The following is a 10,478-nucleotide window of genomic DNA, read 5'->3' on the forward strand; positions in this document are numbered from 1 at the left end:
GATGTTGTGGGGTTACAAGGCGGTGTACTTAGCCCAGTAGGAGATGTCAGAGAAAGAGACTGTGCTAAGTCTTGAAGGATGAGTAAAAGAGTTACCTAGGTGACAGAGATGGGGGTGGCTGGAGATAGGAGTGTGTGGGGCAGGGTGTGGGGGAGTAGGTAATAGTATGCAACAATATGCAAATAATCCACATGATATGCTAGATAAGGCCAGGTTAGGTCTATTTCATTCCTGGCCTCTCAAATTCAATAAACCTCGATGGGGTCACTAAGGTCCTGGGTCAAAAATCTGAGCCTTGCTTCATCAAAATCATTTCATTTCATGGAATCTAAGAAGCAATTGATTTCAGACATGTTAAGACATGATGAAAAAAAAGAAGAAACCATGTATGATTTGGCAGTTCACTTGGGGATGGTTGACTAAGTTCTGGCTGTCTGATTTATAACAACCCATCACATGACTGAGAAATAAATCAGATGGGAAATATGGAGACTTTTCTAGGAATGGCATGTTCGTGTCCATGTCCCAGAAGGATCCTCCTTGCTATCTTTCTTGATAAGTAAATGCCTGGGAAACTCTATCACGCATCTGAAGATTGCTAAGTGATTGAAAATCAGAGCAAAGGGATTCAGTTGATCTTGACCATAGTTTGCATCTTCAACAATGGATAATACAAAGTTTGATGCGTTAGTTTTACTTCACTCCTGGAGACCTCATTCTAACAGTTGGAATGTCTATATCTGACTGATTCATTGTTTTTGATAAATATTAGACAGGTATAAGTCCTTGGAAAATATGGATGTATTTTTGAATAGGCATATCCATAATTTTCATAAATCGTGTTATTACATTTTTTTCAAAAGCTTGCTAGATGGCAACATAAAATGGTGCAGTCAATATGGAAAGCAGTTTGACAGTTCCTCAGTAAGTTAAACAATAAATTGCCTTATGACCCAGAAATTCCACTCTTGGGTCTATACCCAAAAGAATTGAAAACAGGTGTTCAGACAAAAACTTGAGCACAAGTATATATAGCAGCACTATTCACAATAACCAAAGGTGACAACAACCCAAATGTCCATCAACTGATTAATGGGTAAACAAAATGTGGTGTACCCATACGATGGAATATTATTCAGTCATAGAGAGGAATAAAGTGCTAGTACAGGCTACAAAATGGATGAACCTTGAGAATGTTACACTAATTGAAAGAAGCTAGGCACAAAAGGTCACATGTTGTATGATTCCATTTACTTGAAATATCCAGACAAGTCCAAAGAGACATAATGCAGGTTGGAGGTTAACAGGGCCTGGGGGAGAGAAGAAGTGACTGCTTAATGGACATGGATTTCCTTTGGAGTGATGAAATATTATGAAACTCAATAGCAGTGATGGTTGCTCAACATTATGAATGTACTAAATGTCACTGAATTTTACACTTTAACCTGGTTAAAATGGTAGATTTTATATTATGTCGAGTTTACCACAATTTTTAAAAATCACACATAAAAAAACACTTGCTAGATATCTCAGTCCTTCTTTCTCCCACTCAGGAACAAATTACTAAACTCTACGTTACTTTTAAAATGGCATTTGTGTTTAAGAGCAGCATTACTTCTTATTTAACAAGGGACAAAACAAAAAGACCTGAATTACCCACATTTAACCTCTATAGGAGGGACTTCCCTGGAGGTCCAGTGGTTAGGACTACATGCTTCCAGTGCAGAAGACACAGGTTCCATCCCTGGTCGGGGAACTAAGATCCCACATGCCACGTGGCACAGCCAAAAACAAAAACAAAACAAAAAAAACCCCACACAAGTCTATAGGAAATAACAGAATATCATAAGCTGGATGGATATATAAATGCCTATTACCAGGGGTTGATAGAATTGATCTTTCTCCCTCTCAAGGGGATGATGACGTTAGCGAAACTCTTCTATTAAAAGCAGGATACATCGCCCCCATTTAAACTCTCTCCTTCATATAGCTCCGATTACACTGGTTTCTGATGTGATTCTTTTGGGGGGGGGGTTCACTTAGATAATATTATTTTGATTTATGTAATTCTTCAAGCTCTTCAATGTATGTTTTTAATTTGCTTGGCTTTTAGGCAGAGCACAATCTATCAAGGGAAGTGAAAAAGATCAACACTTCTCTGTTGCTGTGTAGAGCCTCTTGACTGTGTCCTGCACTATTTGACAGTATTTGGGGATGGTTTGTGGAGCAGGTGATAAGTGGGTATACATTACATCAATGTTAGTGCAGGGTTCCAACAAGAGACAGAGAGAAAGTGTGCTGCTTACATACCAGCAATTTTAAAGGCAGGAATGTCTGTAGAAGACTGAAAACAATACTCTTCAACAGGCAGGTTAGAAACAGGAGCAATTTAGATTGTTGAAGGTAAAGTAACCTTTTGTTCCAAATTATTAGTTAAGGATGTTTTTTTTAAAGCTCATGAAATAAAATACAAGCCTGACCAGTCTTCAAATAAAAGCAAAACAAAATAAAAAATTTCTTGGCCTTATCACAAGCTGTTGCTCTTTACTTAATTTCCAATAAAACAGAAAATTGGAACCATTCTGAGTAAAAAGCACATTTTTCTTCTCTTAAAAGAATCAAATGTGTTCTATGGGTTTCTATGAAAATGGTAGTTCAGGTGTCATCTCCTTCCATTTTACCAGAATTTCTTGAATGGGTTACTTAAATTTACTATTCCTGGTCATAATATGACCAGCTCACTGAGTTATTGTGAGCATAAAATTAAATAACTATAACAATTGCTGACATGTACCGAATGTCCGTTATGTGTCAGGCACAGTTCTAAGCACTTCACATGTATTATTCTTCATATCAACCTCACTAGGTGGACCCTATTAATATCCCGGTTTGAGGGTAAATAATTCACCCAAAACCACACAGCTAGCAAGTGCTTGGCCCAGAATTTGGAGCAGACATTCTGGCTTCAGAATTTGTGCCCTTTGACAACTCTGCTATGTTGCATGGTGTCCTGCAGACAGGATGTACTTTGGGACATTGGCTCCTTTCCTCCCTATTTGTAGAACTGTGACAGCAGCTTTGCAGATGCCAGTCTTCAGGTGGTGACAACAGCATCTTAAAGAACAAATGTTATTTCACCTCTGATTTTCATAGATCTGAACCCCATTCTGAAGGAAGAGATTTTACTAAGCTATTCTCCACCTGGACAAGGGCTAGTAAGGCAAGAGAAGAGAGCTGGCCAGAATAGCAGTAGCAGGAATAAGCGACCATTTCCTAAGGCTGCCCATGCCGATATGGAGCAGACCAGCAGGACATGCTTCCAGACAGAGCAGAACAGCAGGTCACTGGGAGCACTGAGAAGCTGGGAAACAACAGGAGGTGAAAAGATAGTGCCTTACCAGCCATACTGTAGTTGAGGCAAAAAAAAAAAATCACTAGCAGTGAACCTCTCTTTATTTAAAATTGTGCTATTTTTGATTTTTAGAAATTTTGCATTAAAATTTTAGTTGTCTTGATCACTGAGTTTTTTGGTGCAATGTGAATACCTCACTTGCCTCACCCTAGTCCCAGACTTGACTCTGCTCTCGTTACCAGATGACCTGGGTTTCCTGCTGACCCTTCAACATAGCTGCATGTACTTGAGCAAACTCCTTGACTTGTGTTCTCACCTATGGAATGGACATAAACCCCCTCCACTACAGAAGGCTTTAGTGATAATCAAAGGAGCTGATGTGGCAGAAGTGTTTTGGGCTATATAGATGTGAATGAGAGGGAAATAATGCAAAACTTTATTATTCCCTGTACAGTTAGACTAGAAATTAGTGGTGCCCAAAATGGACCACTGGTGACAGAGAGGGAGAGGGAAATACTCTGATGGAAAGAGACCAGACCCTCAGGTGAGGAGGGTCTAGAAGGAAGACCTGCTGCCCCTTCCATCTGCCCTGGTGAAAGTAGAGACCCTGGAGCAGGGGCTTCTGCTTTAGCAGTTACATATTCCTTCTCTCACTTCCTTATAGTTCTAGTTTATTCTCCAGGCACTTTTCTAGGGCCTCTAATCCCCAGCCTTAAAGGATTTAGACTGTACCAAGTGAAAATATTGACAAAGATCTAAGTCCTGACCCACTGTCCTTGTGTTGATGCACTAATGGCTGAAAAGGTCACCAGATGTTTCTTCTTACCCATTTCAACCCAGACTCTCAGGACTGCGGGAGGGACCTCAATCTCCTTTTACTACAGGGACTTAACGCATACCTTCCTGGTAAACTACAAGAAGGAGTTTGTGGATGAGGGTGTAAATGAATAAACAAGGTAAAAAATTTTTGGAAGGGTCAGAACAATGTCGACCATCATCATATTGTTTCTAAATTATTCCAAGATGACTTGTGCAAAAGGACAATTTAAAAAAATCACATAACGCCACATCCATTTTGGTGTATTTGTCCTATTTTTAGTTTTTGAATGAATGTCCCCCAACTTTGAGTAATCTAGTCCCCTTCTCTATAGCTAAGATGCTGAAATGGAGGCCAGAGGAAGGGTTGATGAGTTTCAGATTGTTGGAGAAAAAAAGCTTGTGCACGAGAATCAAGGGTCTCAGACTTGACAGGTGACTGAAGGCAGAGTCTACTAAGCAGATCTTCACTTGGACGCTTGCTTCTGCTGCTACGTTTACAGCCAGTGGAACGACTTGATTGGGTGCTATAAATTATTGAGAATGTGTCCTCAGATTAGTCCTTCACCCACTTTATTGTGTCAATTCGTTTAACCATTCAAGACTAAGCCAAGTTGGAAAGAAATCCTGAGTTAGACTTCCAATGGAATTTTCTTTTTCTTTCTTTCTTTTTTCACTTTTTTGTTTACGTTGACTTTTTTTAATTTTTGAATTTTATTTTATTTATTTTTTTATACAGCAGGTTCTTATTAGTCATAAATTTTATACACATCAGTGTATACATGTCGATCCCAATTGCTCAATTCAGCACACCACCATCCCCACCACCCTGTGGCTTTACCCCCTTGGTGTCCATACGTTTGTTCTCTACATCTGTGTCTCTACTTCTGCCCTGCAAACCGGTTCATCTGTACCATTTTTCTAGGTTCCACATACATGAGTTAATATACGATATTTGTTTTTCTCTTTCTGACTTACTTCACTCTGTATGACAGTCTCTAGATCCATCCACGTCTCAACAAATGACTCAATTTCGTTCCTTTTTATGGCTGAGGCACATTCCGTTGTATATATGTACCACACCTTTATCCATTTGTCTATCGATGGGCATTTAGGTTGCTTCAATGACCTGGCTATTGTAAATAGTGCTGCAATGAACATTGGGGTGCATGTGTCATTTTGAATTATGGTTTTCTCTGCGTATATGCTCAGTAGTGGGATTGCTGGATCATATGGTAATTCTATTTTTAGTTTTTTAAGGAACCTCTATACTGTTCTCCATAGTGGCTGTATCAATTTATATTCCCACCAACAATGCAAGACGGTTCCCTTTCTCCATACTCTCTCCAGCATTTTGTTGTTTGTAGATTTTCTGATGATGCCCATTCTAACTGGTGTGAAGTGATACCTCACTGTAGTTTTGATTTGCATTTCTCTAATAATTAGTGATGTTGAGCAGGTTTTCATGTGCTTCTTGGCCATCTGTATGTCTTCTTTGGAGAAATGTCTATTTAGGTCTTCTGCCCATTTTTGGATTGGGTTGCTAGTTTCTTTAATATTGAGCTGCATGAGCTGTTTATATATTTTGGAGATTAATGCTTTGTCCATTGATTTGTTTGCAAATATTTTCTCCCACTCTGAGCGTTGTCTTTTCATCTTGTTTATGGTTTCCTTTGCTGTGCAAAGGCTTTTAAGTTTCATTAGGTCCCATTTGTTTATTTCTGTTTCTATTTCCATTACTCTAGGAGGTGGATCAAAAAAGATCTTGCTGTGATTTTTGTCAAACGGTGTTCTTCCTATGTTTTCCTCTAAGAGTTTTATAGTGTCCAGTCTTACATTTAGGTCTCGAATCCATTTTGAGTGTATTTTTGTGTATGGTGTTAGGAAGTGTTCTAATTTCATTCTTTTACATGTAGCTGTCTATTTTTCCCAGCACCACTTATTGAAGAGACTGTCTTTTCTCCATTGTATATCCTTGCCTCATTTGTCATAGATTAGTTGACCATAGGTACGTTGGTTTATCTCTGGGCTTTCTATCTTGCTCCATTGATCACCTCCTTTGTCATAGATTAGTTGACCATAGGTGTGTGGGTTTATCTCTGGTCTTTCTATCTTGTTCCATTGACCTATGTTTCTGTTTTTCTGCCAGTACCATATTGTATTGATGACTGTAGCTTTGTAGTATAGTCTGAAGTCAGGGAGCCTGCTTCCTCCAGCTCTGCTTTTTTCCCTCAAGACTGCTTTGGCTACTCGGGGTCTTTTGTGTCTCCATACAAATTTTAAGATTTTTTGTTCTAGTTCTGTAAAAAATGCCATTGGTAATTTGATAGGTATTGCATTGAATCTGTACATTGCTTTGGGTAGTATAGTCATTTTCACAATATTGATTCTTCCAATCCAAGAACATGGTATATCTCTCCATCTGTTGATATCATCTTTAATTTCTTTCATCAGTGTCATAGTTTTTTGCATACAGGTCTTTTGTCTCCCTAGGTAGGTTTATTCCTAGGTATTTTATTCTTTTTGTTGCAATGGTAAATGGGAGTGTTTCCTTAATTTCTGTTTCAGATTTTTCATCATTAGTGTATAGGAATGCAAGAGATTTCTGTGCATTAATTTTGTTCCCTGCTACTTTACCAAATTCATTGATTAGCTCTAGTAGTTTTCTGGTAACATTTTTAGGATTCTCTATGTACAGTATCATGTAATCTGCAAATAGTGACAGTTTTACTTCTTCTTTTCCAATTTGTATTCCTTTTATTTCTTTTTCTTCTCTGATTGCCATGGCTAGGATTTCCAAAAATTATGTTGAATAATAGTGGTGAGAGTGGGCATCCTTGTCTTATTCCTGATCTTAGAGGAAATGCTTTCAGTTTTTCACCATTGATAATGATGTTTACTGTGGGTTTGTCATATATGGCCTTTATTTTGTTGAGGTAGGCTCCCTCTACGCCCACTTTCTGGAGAGTTTTTATCATAAATTGGTGTGGAATTTTGTCAAAAGCTTTTTCTGCATCTATTGAGATGATCATATGGTTTTTATTCTTCAGTTTGTTAATATGGTGTATCACATTGATTGATTTGCATATATTGAAGAATCCTTGCTTCCCTGGGATAAATCCCACTTGATCATGGTGTATGATCCTTTTAATATGTTGCTGGACTCTGTTTGCTAGTATTTTGTTGAGGATTTTTCCATCTATATTCATCAGTGATATTGGTCTGTAATTTTCTGTTTTTGTAGTATCTTTGTCTGGTTTTGGTATCAGGATGATGGTGGGCTCATAGAATGAGTTTGGGAGTGTTCCTCACTCTGAAATTTTTTGGAAGAATTTGAGAGGCGTGGGTGTTAGCTCTTCTCTAAATGTTTGATAGAATTCACCTGTGAAGCCCTCTGGTCCTGGACTCTTGTTTGTTAGAAGATTTTTAATCACAGTTTCAATTTCATTACTTGTGATTGGTCTGTTCATATTTTCTGCTTCTTCCTGGTTCAGTCTTGGAAGGTTATACCTTTCTAAGAATTTGTCCATTTCTTCCAGGTTGTCCATTTTTTTGGCATAGAGTTGCTTGTAGTAGTCTCTTAGGATGCTCTGTATTTCTACAGTGTTTATTGTAACTTCTCCTTTTTCATTTCTAATTTTATTGATTTGAGTCTTCTCCCTCTTTTCCTTGATGATTCTGGCTAATGGTTTATCAATTTTATCTTCTCAAAGAGCCAGCTTTTAGTTTTATTGATCTTTGCTATTGTTTTCTTTGTTTCTTTGTTTCTATTTCATTTATTTCTGCTCTGATCTTTATGATTTCTTCCCTTCTGGTAACTTTGGGTTTTGTTTGTTCTTCTTTCTCTAGTTCCTTTAGGTATAAGGTTAGATTGTTTATTTGAGATTTTTCTTGTTTCTTGAGGTAAGCTTTTATAGCTGCAAAGTTCCCTCTTAGAACTGCTTTTGCTGCATCCCATAGGTTTTGGATCGTCATGTTTTCATTGTCATTTGTCTCTAGGTATTTTTTTATTTCCTCTGTGATTTCTTCAGTGATCTCTTGGTTACTTAGTAACGTATTGTTTAGCCTCCAAGTGTTTGTGTTTTTTACGATTTTTCCCCTGTAATTCATTTCTAATCTCATAGTGTTGTGGTCAGAAAAGATGCTTGATATGATTTCAGTTTTCTTAAATTTACTGAGGCTTGATTTGTGACCCACGATGTGTTCTATCCTGGAGAATGTTCCATGAGCACTTGAGAAGAAAGTGTAATCTGCTATTTTTGGATGGAATGTCCTATAAATGTCAATTAAATCTATCTGGTCTGTTGTGTCATTTAAAGCTTGTGTTTGTTATTTATTTTCATTTTGGATGATCTGTCCATTGGTGTAAGTGAGGTGTTAAAGTCCCCCACTATTATTGTGTTACTGTCAATTTCCTCTTTTACAGCTGTTAGCAGTTGCCTTATGTATTGAGGTGCTCCTATGTTGGGTGCACATATATTTATAATTGTTATATCTTCTTGAATTGACCCCTTGATCATTAGGTAGTGTCCTTCCTTGTCTCTGGTAACATTCTTTATTTTAAAGTCTATTTTATCTGATATTAGTATTGCTACTCCAGCCTTCTTTTGATTTCCATTTGCATGGAATATCTTTTTCCATCCCCTCACTTTCACCAACTGAATTTTCATATGCTGTCTTCCTCTGTTTCAAGGTAAATCCTATAGCTGATATTTCTGTATTTCAGCTGCATCCTGCAGACCTGATGTCGAGTCTGTGCTCCTGTTAGGAATGACGCATTTTGTTTTTAATGCACTGATTTTTCCTATGGATAGTCAATATACATATTGTTAGAAAAATAAATCATACCTCTCTCCATCCCCAGAAGGGCTTCAGGATCAGTCTTCACTAATATTATATAGTTAATCACAACAGAAAATGGGGAGGAGGCTAATGAACTTATTCATTACAGGATAAATAAAGATATCAGATAAACAAGTAAGCAGGTCTGCCCACGGCCAACTACATGGAGTTTGCAGGGTTCTCCTGGCTACAGAGTTTTTCCAGAAATATGCATACATGAGGACAAACAGAGATTGAGGCAGCAGATTCTACGCATCTGATTCTAAGCTCCTTGACGAAAAATGTTCTGCTTTAGCATAGGAGAAAGGGATTAAGCAATATAACATCTTCTAGGATTCCCAAGGTGTCTAAATTTGAACAGTTCTAGCAGCTTAGCTAGAGCCAACTACAGTGTTATCCAAACGTCTTCAACTCCAGGCCTCTCAGTGTCATTATGAACCCTCTATCAACTGAACAAAGAATAAGTAAATACCTGTGCCTAGTCTTCTTCATTCAGTCATTCCTTGAATACCCATTGAGTGCCTACTTGTGTTAGTAATCTATTGCCCCATAAAAAATGATCCATTTGCAGCCAATTAAGCCAACTGTACTCTTTTCTACATGGGGGTCTGGCGTGTAATGGCTGCAAAGAGCAATCTCCTCTGTAGTGTCTGTAAGGGTTGCCCTAATGGACCTTGGAAACAGCCCTTTCCAGTAGTCATTTGTGACTGGCATGCTGTCCCCAATCTAGGCTCCAGACAGGTATGCATGGTACCTTTGGAAAGCCCCAGGGCACAGTGGCCAGGGTGTATATTGGCCAAATCATAATGTGAATCTGCACCAAGCTGCAGAACAAGGAGCATGTGATTGAGGCACTATACAGGGCCAAGGTCAAGTTCCCTGGCCACCAGAAGAGCCACATTTCCAAGAAGTGGGGATTCACTAAGTTTAATATAGATGAATTTGAAAACATTGTGGCAGAAAAGTGGCTCATCCCAGATGGCTGTGGGGTCAAATGCATCCCTAATTGTGGCCCTGGACACATGGCAGGCCCTGCACTGAGAGCCTTGATGCCGTCCCCTCCTCATGCATGCCCACCAATAAATCCTACTTTCCTGTCAAAAAAAAAATCCAAACCTGGGTGGCTTAAAGCAATAAACAATGATTATCTCACATTTTCTTTGGGTCAGATATCTGGGCACAGCTTACCTGGGTCCTCTGCTCCAGAATCTCTCGCAGACTGTAAAGAAGGCATCTGTGGCTATAGTCATCTCAAGGCTTGACTGGGGAAGGATGTACCTCCAAGCTCATGTAGTTTTTGGCATCCCTAAGTTCCTTGTAAGCTGTTGTCGAGAAGCCACCCTCAGTTTCTTGCTCCATGGGCTTCTCCAATATGGCAGCCTGTTCGTTGAACATGTAAGCCAAGAAAACAAGAGTGAGAGTCTGCTAGCAAGAGAGGGGTCAAAATCTTTTGTAACATAATCATAAG

General features: G+C 38.7%; 1 pseudogene; it reads left to right on the plus strand.

The window, feature by feature from the left end:
* The first annotated feature begins 9,575 nt into the window (after positions 1 to 9,575).
* Positions 9,576 to 9,696, plus strand: LOC132495522 (small nucleolar RNA SNORA70; annotated as a pseudogene).
* The last annotated feature ends 782 nt before the right edge of the window (positions 9,697 to 10,478 follow it).

Source organism: Mesoplodon densirostris, chromosome 8 (assembly GCF_025265405.1).
Source record: "Mesoplodon densirostris isolate mMesDen1 chromosome 8, mMesDen1 primary haplotype, whole genome shotgun sequence".
NCBI classification, from domain to species: domain Eukaryota; kingdom Metazoa; phylum Chordata; class Mammalia; order Artiodactyla; family Ziphiidae; genus Mesoplodon; species Mesoplodon densirostris.